Source organism: Chrysochloris asiatica, unplaced genomic scaffold (genome assembly GCF_000296735.1).
Source record: "Chrysochloris asiatica unplaced genomic scaffold, ChrAsi1.0 scaffold00021, whole genome shotgun sequence".
Taxonomy (NCBI): domain Eukaryota; kingdom Metazoa; phylum Chordata; class Mammalia; order Afrosoricida; family Chrysochloridae; genus Chrysochloris; species Chrysochloris asiatica.
Window position 1 is genome coordinate 7204837 of NW_006408539.1, and position 15122 is coordinate 7219958.

General features: G+C 40.7%; 1 pseudogene; it reads left to right on the plus strand.

Moving 5' to 3' along the window:
- LOC102825692 overlaps positions 1-14932 on the plus strand; it is a 47680-nt pseudogene extending 32748 nt beyond the window's left edge.
- Positions 14933-15122: the final 190 nt, after the last annotated feature.

A 15122-nucleotide genomic window follows, 5' to 3' on the forward strand; every position in this document is an offset into this window, starting at 1 on the left:
TTTCTCCCGCGGAGCGGCTGGTAGTTTCGAACCGCTGACCTTAAGGTTCGCAGCCCGATTCGTAACCACTACGCTACCAGAGCCATATAGACTTCTTAAAAAAAAAAAAAAGAAAGAAAGAAAAAAGAGCACTGAAAAACAACTCTTGAGTTCCCAGTCCATGAAGCTCATGATATGTAGTCAATGAATAATTATTGTTTAAAAGTTGCCCTCGAGTTGACTCCAGCTCAATGAAGTGCCTTGTGTATCTGAGCACAACTGGGATTTTCCAAGTCTGATTATTTAGAAGTAGATCACCAGCATTTTCTTCCAAGGTGCTTCTCTGTGGACTCAAATTTCCAACCTTTCGGTTACTAGCTAAGCATGTTAGCCATCACATCACCTGGAGACTTAAATGAATATACCAAAAACCAAACCCACTGGCAGATGAGTCAACTTTGACTGATAATTACCCTAGATAGTGTTTCAGAGATTGTGGATCTTTATGGAAGCAAACAACTTCATCTTTCACCCTCAGAACAGCTGGTGGGTATGAACTGCTGACATAACCATTAGCCTCTCAATGCCTGACCCACAGAACCACAAGAACGTCTTAAGAAATAAATATCGATATGCCTAAAATTCAAGCCCTAATTATACAATTTAGTGGTACTTTATTATAGAGAATATTTTGAGAGATTTTGTGGTCTTGATTAGTAATTAACATCAAATAAAATCCATAATTTGGAAATACATAACCGGGTCTCTGCTGATGATGAATTACCACACTGTGCATGCAAGAGAGTGTGACAATAAAATAGATAAAACTTAAAAGGTGAACGAACATGAACATCATTTCTAAACACTTGAAATTTCTCACTTTCTGATTATGCGTGTATGTTTTTAAAAGCGAATCTAGCTTTCCTACTGCAGTTAGAAATCTGGAGTCTAGGATTACTTAATATAGGATATCTATAATTGAATATTTAACAGGCATCTCAATATTCACATGCCCAAAAGTAAATTCCTAGTCTTCTCTCTAAACCCTTCAGTGTCCCCAGTCTTGCTAAAGGCATTTCCATCTGTGTAGTTACTCAGGCCAAAGTCTTGGAGTTATCCTTGTATCCCACATCCTATGCATTGACAATTCCTGTTGGCTCTATTTTTGACATAATTACGGAAGTCCAGCCCCTCCTCGCCACATCCTCTGCCAAATCATCCAAGTCACCAGATTACTGCAGGAGTCTCCTAACTGGTTACCCCATTTCCACCATTACCCACAGCGCAGTTTGTCATTCCGTTGTTGTTGTTGTTGTTGTTGTTGTTAGGTGCCATCAAGTCAGTACCAACTCATAGCGACCTTATGCACAGCAGAACAAAACACTGCCCGATCCTGGGCCAATCTCACTACTGTTGCCACGCTTGAGTCCATCGATGCTGCCACTTGGCCAATCTATCTCTTTGGGGGTCTTCCTCTTTTTCTCTGTCCCTCCACCTTACCAAACATGATGTCCTTCTCCAGCAACTGGTCCCTCCTGACAGTATGTCTGAAGTATAAGAGATGAAGTTTGGCCATCTTGGCCTCCAAGGAGCACTCTGGCTGCACTTCTTCCAGAACAGATCCACTGATTTTTTTGGCAGCCCACGGCACTTTCAATATTCTCCTCTAACACCATAACTCAAAAGCATCAATTCTTCTGCCGTCTTCCTTATTTGCTGTCCAGCTTTTGCATGCATATAAGGTTATTGAAAACACCATGGCTTGGGTCAGTCATACCTTAGTCCTCAAACTGACATCTTTGCTCTTCAACACTTGTACAGCAGATTTGCAAAATGCAATATGTCCTTTGATTTCTTGACTGCTGCTTCCATGAGTGTTGATAGTTGATCCAAAAAGAATGAAGTCCTTGACAACTTCAATCTTTTCTCCACTGATAAGAATGTTGTGTATTGGTCCAGTGGTGAGGATTTTTGTTTTCTTGACATTAAGATGTAATCCATACCGAAGTCTATGCTGTTTGATCGTCATCAGTAAATGTTGTAAGTCCTTTTCACTTTCAGCAAGCAAGGTTGTATCATCTGCAAATCGCAGGTTGTTAATGAGTCTTCCTCTGATCCTGATGCCACGTTTTTCTTCATATAACCCAGTTTCTCGTATTATTTGCTCAGCATACGTGTTGAATAAGTATGGTAAAAGAATACAACCTTGTCGCAAACCTTTCTTAATTTAAAAATACTTAGTGTTTCCATGTTCTGTTCGCACAACTGCCACTTGGTCCAGGTTACAGATTCCTCATGAGCACAATTAAGTGTTCTGGAATACTCATACTTGGCAATATTGTCCATAGCTTGTCACGATCCACACAATCGAAAGCCTTTGCGTAGTCAATAAAACACAGGTAAACATCTTTCTGATATTCTCTGCTTTCAGCCAAGATCCATTGGACATCAGCAATGATATCCCTCATTCCACAGCCTCTTCTGAATCCATCTTGAACCTCTGGAAGCTCTCTGTCAATGTATGATTGCAGCCGTTTCTGTATTGTCCTTCCATAGCAGGCAGTTTAGCGTATTCATGTCCATCATCTTGTTTAAAATCTTCCTAGTGCTCATAGCACTCAAAGCAAAGGTCTCATAATGGCTTCCAAGGCTGTCCATGGTTTATCTGTGTCAGTACTCTGACCTCTTTCATTATTCTTTCCCCTCTCCCAGTGCTGTCTTCCGCCATACTGGCCACTTTGCTATTCTTTAAACATGAGGCAAGATCCCAGTTTAGGGCCTTTGCTCTGGCAGTGATCACAAACCTCCCATTCTCCCCATGGAAGTCTTTACTTGTCATCTTCCTAACTCCATGTATGTTGTAAGGGCTCCCATCCCTTCCCTGTGACTCTCCCAACCCCCTTACCTTCCTCCATTCATTATCTTCCCATAGCCTCTAGCACCTTCCACACTTTATTCACCTCTTAGGTTTGTTAAGCAGAATCTCTCTGCACCCACCAGAACATAGTAACACAGAGAGGTAAAATGCTTAGCTCTTTTTCTCACTGATGTAGTTCCGGTATCTAAAATAGTGTCTGACATATAGCAACTATTCAAGAAGTATTTTATTTCAGGAATGAATGGATTGATCCATCTTTTCAGGCCACTTGAATAGATCCAAATGGCACCATTTCTCAAATAGGATTATACTATGAATTATTGTTTTATATTTAATTTATCTCCACCCAGTTACCTAAATATATAACTGGCATGGTCCACTTGCAAAACTTGGTCACATTTCTTGTGTTTTTGACTCCTAACAAGTCCATTTTTATTTTTGCTTTTTACAGAAAGTGCCATGTTCTCCATCTTAAAGACATTGGTACCCTGACATAGGAGGTTCTTTGGGATGTCTTACATTTTATCAAGAGGTCGGCTCCTTGTAAATGTTGTTGTTGTTGTTGTGAGCTGTCAAGTCAGTTCCAAAGCATAGTGACCCTGCATAGGGTTTCCAGAGAGGCTGGTGGGTTTGAACTGCTGACCTTGTATTCTTGTTGTTACCAGGCCAGTGCTTATTCTACGGTGCCACTTCCGGGCTCTCCTCATAGATAGAGCTGAGACTATCAGGTACAGAGGATCAACGTCTGATGAATATAAAGTTTGTCAATTCCTAAATCATTGCTGTGTCAGAGGCAACCCCAAGAGTTATAGCTGGAAGTTAGTCTCGATAGTCGGCCACTTTCCATGCTTACAGTGAAGCCCTCTATAGCTATGATCTATCACTACACTATTGCTACATAACACACAGCCTCAAATCCTGAGGGCCAGACAACCATACGCATTACCTTGGCTCACAGGTTTCTAGGGTTCAGCTGACATGGACTGAGCTGAGCTGGTCTTGGCGGGGTACTCACATATTTAGGGGCCAATGTTTTGTTTGGCCATGGTTTGGGCAAATTAACTCAGTTCCTAGGTCTCAGCTTCCAGCAGGCTCAGGGCTGTGACAGAGTAGAACCAGGCAGGTAGGCGTCCTGAGGCCGAGGCCTGGAATGGGCACAAGGGCAAGTCTGCATCAGTCAGTTGGCCAACGCCAGTCACAAGGTCAGCCTGATTCAAGGAGAGCAGAAATAGAGCTCAGCTCTCTACTGAGAGAAACTGCCAACTCCCATGGCAAAGGATGCAAGTTCAGGAAGGGATGGAGAAAAATTGGGACCAGGAATACAGAATGACCACGTCCTTTCTCACCTAGGCTCAACACAGGCTTAACAGGGAGCCATACTCAAGCTCCAAGCTAGAAATCCTTACATTTGTCCCCAGACTTTACACACTTCAGTTTTATCTCAATCCAGCGGAGGCTCTGTTGTTGCTGCTGCTGTTGTTAAGAGTCGTCAAGTCAGTTCCAACTCATGACAACAAGGTATAGAGTTTCCAAGGAGCAATTGGTTAACTTGAACCGCCAAACTTATGGCAACACTATCTAAATCACTCTCCCAGTCTCAACATTGATTTGGGCAGAGGGTAGCAGTGTAAAATATCTATTTCTTTATCTACTTATTCATCCCTTAAAATTATTTTCCATAGGACTGTTGTTTGTTTTATTATATTGCAATAATGTCAAGTTTCAAAGCATGGTTAGTTCTGATGCAGCAATTGGCTAGAGTTCTGGTGTGGCATTATAGGATAAGCATGGGACCACAAGGTCAGTTTGAATCATAAGTTCTTTCTCCCCACCGCACCCCATAAGATTTACAGCCTCAGAAACCCTGTGCAGGGTCGCTATGAGTTGTAACCAACTGCATGGTACTTAACAACAACAACACCATGGAGTAGGTGAAGGTTTGAACTGCTGAGCTGTCAGTTAGCCGTTTGGCACCCAACAAATGTACCTCCAGGACTCCACACACACATAGTTGTTGTTGTTGTTAAGTGCTGTTAAGTCGGTTCATAGAGACCCAATATAGGGTTTAACAGGGGTGGTTGGTGAATTTGAACCACTGACCAATGCTTCAAACTGACCTTGTGTCCAGTGCTTATGCTAGAGCGCCACACCAGGACACTGACAACTGGACCTACTATGTTTTCTGGATGATGTTTCCTTTCGGTATTTAATTTGGAACTGCCGGGGAGTGCTAGGTGTTTCCTCTTGAAGCTCTAGAAGGTGAATAAGATGCTGATGACAGAGATTATTTCTGCCACCCATGCCATTCCTTAGGTCACCTCCAGAGAATCTACTACACAGAGTGAGGTCAGTTTCCAGTGTTTGTTACTGGAATTCGGACTGGATTTCTTCCTATCACTGATAATTAAAACCAAAAACCAAACCATTTGCCATCGAGTCAATTCTGGTTCATGGCGACCCCATGTGTGCACATTAGAACTTCTCCAGAGAAGTAGACAGGGATGGGCAACTTGGACATTGGCTATCCAAAATGGGGGGCTACAAAGGCAAGAAATGACTGGCTTACAAAAGGTACCTAGATCCAGAGGGCATGGAGGAAGGTAGAATCTCCACTGAGTAGTATCCAATCTGTCTAGGTGAGACTGATGAAAGGAAATGCGGATAGATTTCTTGTGATACAAGGGTGAGTAACTGTTACCAGGACTGATTGTGAAGGTTGTAAATGTATAAGTAGACATTTTGTGGCAAGGAGGGGAGTGATTAACTTTGCAGGCTAGGAGCGGAGGTCCCTGGAACCATGAAGGGAGAAGAGTGGAGAGCAGGACCCTACCCAGAGAAACAGCAATCCCTCAGATGGAGGGAGAGATGACGTGGAGTGATGGAGCAGCTGGGGACTCATGACCCAGGGACGGAGAGGATGGGGAGTCGGGAGAAGGGGAGCAGGCTTGTAGAATGTACCCTTTCATTGATTGGTGATGTGTGGAGGAGATTGTAACCATGGCAATGAAACAATATACAATAGGATGAATGTAAAACTAATGTTCTCCCATGTACCCATGTAAATGATCACATAATTCACAATAAAAAAACTTTAAAAAAAAAATTAGAAAAAGAATTGCTCTAGAGAGTTTTTAAGGCTCCCATCTTCCAGAATCCAATTTTCAGGACTTTCTTCCAAGGTAACTTGGGGTGGGCTCAGACCTCCAACATTCCAATCAGTCGCCGAGCACGTAACCATTTGTGCTACTCATAGCTTTTTTAATATTAAGTGCTGTTGCATTGATTCAGACTCACGGCAACCCTGTACAGGGCTTCTGAGAAGTGGCTAGTGGGTTTGAACCATTAACTTTGTGGTTCACAGTCCAGTGCTTATCCTACAGCACCACACCAGTAGTTTATTCATAGCTAGGTGCCATTACAACATTGTTGAAAATACTTTATATTGGGGCATTATGGCTTAAATTATTTTTTATTTTATTTGTCTTAGAATCTACCCTTTAATGCTTCTATGGTTTTCCTGGGGAAATGTGTGACATGCTTCAAATGACTAACCGATAAATGGATTTTTACAATTTAATTTATTTGTCAGTTGGAGACAGTCTAAATATCATCCTAATATGTAATGCTAATACATGTGTGTCCAATGCGTGTGTAACAATATGCGAAAGTGTTTGGGATAGCAATGAAAAAAAAAAAAAAATGCTGATTAAAAAGTCTCCACTGAGCAGCATAAGGAAAACTATAGGAAAAACTCTATGAGACAGCTAAAGTTGAAATTGATTCTGAAAGGCCATTTCGGGGGTAATTGTCTGAGAGAATGTTTTCTTATGCAGGAAATTAGAGACCGGAAAAACATTATTAAAAGTAAAAATTTGCAGATTTTTGAGTCTGTCAGAATCTGCAGTAGCTAGTATAGCCTCTTATGGGATTAATGACTAAATTGAATTGCAGTGAGACTCAGTATTTGAGCAGAATTTCAAGCTGAAGAATCTTTGAGGAGGGGAAATCAAGCCGAGCTCGTCAGGATGGGGTTTGATGCAGTGAAGTAAGTGCAGAATCACTTACTTTGCAAAGTGACCTACCCAGAGAAGTTAAAAGTGAGGAGATTTATTGCTTATATTAAATGAAAGATCAAAATATTTTGATTCGTGCTTGAAAAAAAAAAATCTGGTCATGATTCTGAATCAAAATACAGCATATGTATGTGATTCTAGACAAGTAGGAAAATTATCTGCCACTAAGGTTTAGAGTTAAACTGTGCATCAAAATGAAGGATTGATTTACAAATCAAGGAGTGTAGGGTGTGTTTATGATTGTGTATGTGTGAGTGTGTGGGCAGGTGTGTAATTGTGTACGATTATGTGTGAGTGTGCATTTTGAAGGAGTGGCAGATTAAGAATGTTAATTTAAAATAAAAAGTTCTTGGAACTCTGAATTATAGAGATTATTTCATTTAATTTCATCAAGTAGTCAATTTACTGACTTGACCTTGATGTATGGTCCTTTGGGATTTCATTAAAAACCATAGCCTTATTGATACCATAGTTTCTACCGCTCTGTGTGAGCTAAGGGCATAGTGATTATATTGTCATATAAATAGAAATTTTTGAACCAGATGTGACCTGTATTTATGAATAACTCGTTTACTGAATTTTCCAGATAACCACAGAATTATACCTACACATTATTTGAACAATTTTAATGAAAGATCTCAACTTCCCTCATTTCATAAAGAAACTATTATGATGAGGATTCCAAGTGTGCACCAGATAGTGGTAAGAAAGAAATCCTGAGATCTGGTGGGCAGCAATTAGAATATAAAGTACAACTTCAGTGATGTTACATTCAGCAGTGTTTCTGAATGGTATTTAGTGATATGGAAGATGCTTGTGCTATATGATTGAAAGACAAAAGTAGGATATTAACTATACTCTGTATCATCCCAATAATGAGCTACAGTAGCGTGCACATAGGGAAAGCGTCAACGTGAAACACCCCAAATCCAGAACCCTGTGTCTCTTTGGATAGAAAACAGATTAATTTTTTCCACATTGTTCTTTATTTTTTTAATTGTCTCCAGATTTTCCACATCTTTAACAATAAGGTTTTCTGAAAGACTCTTTTTTAAAAACTACATGATAGATATCCTGTTCATCTCCCACTTAAGAGTATCTGTTACTGGGTGGTGTAAATGGTTAACATGCTGAGTTGGTGGTTCAAGTCCACCCAGAGGAAATTCAGCCATTGAAAGGCTTCTGAAGCAGAGTTCTGACCCATGTGGAATCTCTGTCAGTTGGGATTGACTCAGGGGTTTAAGTGACATTTGATTTGTGTGCTGTGGAGTCGATTCCATCATAGAGACCCTCTGTAGGGTTCCTGAGGCTGAAAGTCTCTATGGGAGCAGAAAACCTCATCATTCTCCTATGGAGTGGCTGGTAGGTTTGAACTATGAAGTTAACAGCCCAATGAACAACCCACTATGCCACCAGGGCTCCTATAGATTAGATTTTGTTGTTGTTGTTAAGTGATGTCAAGTTGCTTCCAGCTCATAGCAACCCTGTATAGGGTTTCTGAGGAGTGGATTTGAACTGCTGACCTTATGGATTACATCCAATGCTTATCCTATAAAGCCATGCCAGGACTCCTTAAATTATATTGTTGTTGTAGTTAAATACCATTGAGCTGATTCCAACTCATAGCAATCCTGTATAAGGTTTCCTAGGAGCAACTGGTAGTTTTGAACTGCCGACTTTGTGGTCTAGTGCTGATCCTACAATACCACACCAGGACTGACAAATAAATGGTTATGTGCTATGGAGTAGGTTCCATCTCACAGAGACCCTGCATAGGGTTTCCGAAGCTGTAAATCTTTACGGGAACAGAAAGCCTCATCTTTCTCCCCCTGAGCAGCTGGTAATTTCGAACAGCTGACCTTGAGGCTAGTGCCCAACTTATAATCACTATGCTACCAGAACTCCTTAACATATATAGGAGCTTAGTGGCTGTGTATAATAAGCACTGGACTACAAACCACAAGGTCAGTTCACCTCACCAGCCTCTCTGATAGAGAAAAATAAGGAGTCCTTGTGTGGCGCTGTTGGCTAATGTGTCAGACGGCAAAGTCATTTGAACTGCAAGGTCGGTGGTTCAAGCTCACAAGCTGCTCCTTGGAAACCATATACAGGGTCTCTATGGGTCAGAATCAACTCGACAGCAATTAACAACAACAACAACTCTCATTAAGATGTACAGCCTCAGAAACGGTATAGACTTGCTATAAGTCAGAACCAATGTACTTAACAACAACATATGTGTATATAAGTAATTTTTTGTTGTTGAGTGCCGTCGAGTTGATTCTGACCCATAGCAATTGACTGGTGAGCTTGAACCGCCGACCTAGTGGCTCAAACCAACTTTGCAGTCTAGCGCATAAACTCACAGCGCTACACCAGGACTCCAACATATAAATAATAGGCATGTATTCATTAATTCATTTTTCCATAAAAGCATTCCTTCAAAAATTCAGAGAGAATTTCCAAATACAGGCTACTCTTTAGGCACTTCACTTCAGAGGACGTTTTCCTACGCATAGTGAAATATGTCTTAAAGATACACTCATTTACCACAGAGGTAGATGTTGTAAAGGGCTGCCGGATGGATTCCAATTCATAGTTGCCCTGTATAGAGTTTCTAAGGAGCTATTTAGTGAACTGCCAGCCTTTCGGTTCATATGTCCTATAGTGCCACACCAGGACTACAAGAGGACCACTAGGAGATTAGCTATGGATATCAGATCACTCTTCTTGTATCTGCATTCCACAGTACAAGGTTTGGTGGTGGTGGTAAGTGTCATTGAGTTAGTTCTGACTGATAGCGACCCTGTATAGGGTTTCCAAGGAAAGGCTGGTGTATTTGAACTGCAAGGTAGGCATACTCCTGATAGTTCTTCACTCAAGTAAATCCTTTAGAATATCTACTCCAGCTCAAAATTTCTACTGAAAGCTCAAAATTGTCCAGTTTACTACCTATATTAATCATGTGAGTAGAAATCTAAGCAATTAGTTCAGTACTCCATGGAACAAACTTCAGCTAGTTCTCCATTAAGGGCAAACCTCCCCCTTGAATTCCCTGTGAGAAATCATAACGCAGCAAGAAAAGGAAGACAAGTCACCTTGGCTAAGATGCTTACAGAGGTTTCTATAATCCAGAACAGGTATATGCAAACGTCAGTCCATATGTCAAAGGATGCCTACTGCCTACTTTTCTCAATAAAATGCTATTACAACCCAACCACAGCCTTTTGTTTACAGAATGCGTTTGGCGGCTTTTACAATATAAAGGCACAGTTGAGAAGTTGGGACAGAGTTAGTATGGTAGCAAAGCCTAAAATATTTACTATCTGGCACTCTACAGACAAAGTTGGCCAACCTCTGACTCAGACAATAAGGAGAATAGACGGAACCAAGAAAGAACATATGGGAACTCCGGGAAATGCAATACTCAGAGAAATGCTAGAAGAAGACGCCATATGAGAAATCACTCTGTTATACAAATGAGCAAGCAAAATGGTAGTAGGAACCGCTGTAGAAGCAAGTGATTTCATAAACAAAATACCAACAAGAACTAAACAGAGTTGCCTTATCTGAGGCCAAAGGGAAAGGGAGGGATCCCATTGAAGGGAAAGGCAAGCAAGCATAGAGTTCCGTATTCTCAACTAAGGAATACAAGGAATGTCATCTTCATGCTGTAAAGTCTAAAACACTTGCTGGAATAAAGCAGTAATGCTGTATGCATATACCATAGTCTCTTAGGTCTCACTCAGCACGGCTTATAGAGACAAAAATCCGTTGACAGCTGAAGAAGTTTAATTTGATTGGTCAAGCAAAGGAGAACATAAAGACTTACATTGTCAACACGGAGTCTTAGTCCACCTAGCAATAAAAGTAAGGGATTATATAGGTAGGTAAACATGTGGAAATGTACCATATGGGGGAGGGACTACGAAACTGGGGGACGACTTAGGGGCAGTTCTTGTCTGCACATGCTCTGAAGATTTTTTTGGGCTTAAGATGACAGCCGGAGTCCTGGTGTGACGCTGTGGGTTAATGCTCTGCACTGCATTAAGATAAGTATTGGAATTCTAACTGTAAGTTCAGTGGTTCAAACCCACCAGCCTCTCCTTGGACCGTATACAAGGTTGCTATGAGTTGATAACCAAATTAACGGCACTTAACAACAACAATAGCATCTTATATACATTTCTTTTTTAAAATGTTGACACTGCCACACTACCAACAAGATGACAAAGGCAGAAAAAATGTAACCTAGAATACAAAGCCTCGGAATCCCTCTGCAAGGCCTTTAAAACCCTCTACAGGGTCGCTGTAAGTTAGAACAATCTCAACGACACTTAACAACAACAATTTAGAAGTAGATGTCAAACTCTTGGGAAATATATGATGATAAACACAAACATTCACCACTCACCTGTCAGTTTGCCATACTGTGGTGGCTAGCGCGTTACTGTGCGTTACTGTGATACAGGAAGCTATGCCAGTAGTAGTATATACCAGCGGGGTCACCCCTGGTGGACAGGATTCAGCTGAGCTTCCAGATGAAGACAGACTAGGAAGAAGGAGAGGCAGAGTATTTCTGAATGTTGAGCCACTGGAAACCTTATGAGTAACAGCACAACGTTGTCTGATACAGTGTCAGAAGATGAGCCTTTCAGGTTGTAAGGCACTCAAAGTACATCTGGTGAAGAGCTACCTCCTCAAAGTAGAGCTGATCATGATGACGTAAATGTAGTAAAACTTTTGGAACCTTCATTTTCTGATGAGGCACAACTTAAAATGAGGAGAAACAGCTGTAATCCTTCATTCATCATTGAAATATGAAATGTACAAAGAATGAATCTAGGAAAATTTGAAGTTGTCAAAAATAAAATGGAACACATAAAGATAAATATCATAGACACTAGTGAGCTGAAATGGACGGATATTGGCCATTTTGAATCTGACAATCATGGTTTACTATTCCAGGAATGACAAATTCAAGAGGAATGGCATCACATTCATCATCAAAAAGAGCATTTTAACATCTATCTTGAAGTACAATGCTGTCTGTGATAGGATAATATCCACACACCCACAAGGAAGACCAGTTAATACCACTATTATTTAAATTTACGACACACCAACCGCTAAAGCCAGTGATGATGAAATTGAAGAATTCTACCAACTTCTTCAGTCTAAAGTACCTTAAAAAATGCAGTTAAGATGTATTGATAATTACTGGTGCTTGAAATGCTAAAGTTGGGGGAAAAGAGGAAGGCTCTAAGTACTTGGAAAATATGGCCTTGGTGGTAGAAACAATACCTGAGATCACATGACAGAATTTTACAAGATGGATGGCTTAGTCACTGCAAATGCCTTTCTTAAACAACATAAAAGATGATTGTATTCATGAACTTCACCAGATGGGATACACAGAAATCAAAGTAACTACATCTGTGAGAAGGGATGTTGGAAAAGCTCTATATCTTCAGCCAAAACAAGGCCAGGGCAGACTCTGGAACAGACCATTAATTGTGCATATACAAATTCAGACTCAACCTGAAGAAAAATTTTAAAAGTCCATGAGAGACAAAATATGACTTCGAACATATATATCCCACCTGAATTTAGAGGCCATCTCAAGAATATATTTGATGCATTAGACATTAATGACTGTAGTTCAGAAGTTGTGGAATGACATCAGGAAAATCATACAGGAAGAAAGCAAAAGGCCATTAAGAAGACAAAAAAGCAAGAAAAGACAAAAATTATGTCAAAAGACACTCTGAAATATATCTCTAGTGTGGAGATGCTAAAGCAAAAGGAAGAAATGCTGAAAAAAAATTAGCTGAAAAGAAAATTTCCAAGGGCATCTCAAGAAGACAAACTATAATAATGAAATGGGCAAAGACCTGGAGTAAGAAAACTAAAAGGGGAAAACATGCTTAGCATTTCTCAAGCTGAAAGAACGGAAGAAAAAACTCAAACCTCAGTTTGCAATATTGAAGGATTCTATGGGCAAAAATGATTCTATGGGCAAAACAATAGATTCCTGGTCTGACTCTGTAGGATCAGCACTGGACTCTTAACCACCAGGTCAGCAGTTCAAACCTAACCAGTTAGTTACTCATTGGAAACTCTATACAGGGTCGCTATGATTCAGAAGCAACTCCACAGCACTAAACAAGTGGGCAATATTGAATGATGCAGAAAACATCAAAAGAAGATGGAAGAAATACACAGAGTCACTGTACCAAAAAGAAATGCCCAATATTTTCAACAGGTAACATATAATCTACCGAAGGAAGAAGTCCAAGGTGCACTGAAGGCATTGACAAAGAACAAGACTCCAGGAATATATGGAATACAGAGTCAAATCTTTCAACTGGAGGCACTCACTTATCTAGGTCAAGAAATCTTGAAGACAGCTACTTGGCCCACTAATAAGGAGATAAGCATATTCATTTCCATTCCAAAGAGAGGTGACCCAACAGAATGCGGAAATCATGGAACAATATCATTACTATCACATGCAAATCAAATCTTGCATAAGATAATTCAAAAACAGCTGCAAAAGATCATTGATAGAGAACTCCCAGAGGTTCAAGCCATATTCAGATGAGGACATGGAAGGAAGGATATCATTGCTAACGCCAGATCGATCTTGGATGAAAACAGAATATCAGAAAGATCTTTACTTGTGCTTTATTGACTATGCAAAGGCTGTATGGATCATGACAAGTTATGGATAGCAATGAAAAGAATAGGTATTTCAGAACACTTAACTGTGCTCAGATGGAACATGTACATAAACCAAGAGGCAGTAATTCCAACAGTACAGGGGATACTGAATGAATTAAAATTATTTCACCATATTTACTCAAACTTTATGCTGAGCAAATTATCTGAGAAGCTGGATTTTATGAAGAAGAATACAGCATCAGGATTGAAGGAAGACTCATTAACAACCTACATTCTACAGATGATACAACTTTGCTTGCTGAAAAGTGAAAGGACTTAAAATACTTACTGATGAAGATCAAAGATCACAACCTTGAGTATGGATTGCACCTCAATATAAAGAAAACACAATCCTCATCACTGGACCAATAAGTAGCACCATGATAAATGTAGAAAAGCTGAAGTTGTCAAAGACTTCATTTTGCTTGGTTCCACTATTAACACTTATGGAAGCAGCAGTCAAGAAATCAAACAACCGACAATCCCTTTCTGATCCATGCACCCAAGATACCAATAGGAAAGAAGACCAAGGGAAAGAAGATGGTGTCAGCGCCTGCTGTCATCAAGAAGTGGAAGGCTAAGAAGGTAGTGAATTCCTTGTTTGAGAAAAGGCCCAAGACCTTTGGCATCGGACAGGACATCCAGCCCAAAAGGGACCTCACCTGCTTTGTCAAATGGTCCCACAATATCTGGTTGCAGCAGCCACAGACTATCCTCTACAAGCAGCTGAAATTGCCCCCAGTCATCAAGTTCATCCAGACTTGGACTGCCAGATAGCCACTCAGCTGCTGAAGACAAAGCAGGAGAAGAAGCAGAGACTGCTGGTCTGCATAGTAAAGAAGGCTGCTGGCAAAGGGAATGACCCCACCAAGAATCCCCCTGTCCTGCAAGCCAGAGTCAAGATTGTCACCACACTGGTGGAAAACAAGAAGGCCCAGCTGGTGGTGACTGCACATGACATGGACCCCACCAAACTGGTTGTCTTCTGCTGGCCTTGTGTCATAAAATGGGGGTTCCCTACTGCATCATCAACAGAAAGGCCCAGCTGTGATGGCTGGTCCATACAAAGACTGGCACCACTGTGGTCTTCATGCAGGTGAACTCAGAAGACAAAGGAGCTCTAGCTAAGATGGTGGAAGCTATCCGGACCAATTACAATGACAGAGCCAATGAGATCCATCCTCACTGGGGAGTCAATGTCCTGGGCTCCAAATTGGTGGCATACATTGCCAAGCTGGACAAAGCAAAGTCCAAAGAACTGGCTACCAAATTGGGCTAATGTATGTGGCTGGTTTCTCTGTAAACATATAAATTTGTTCTTCAAAAAAGAAAAGAAATCAGTCAAGGTATTGCATTGTGCAAAACTGCTTCATAAGGCCTCTTTGAAGTGTTCAAGAGCAAAGATGTCAGTTTGAGGACTAAGGTGTGCCTAACTTCAGACATGATATTTTCAATAGCTTCATATGCAT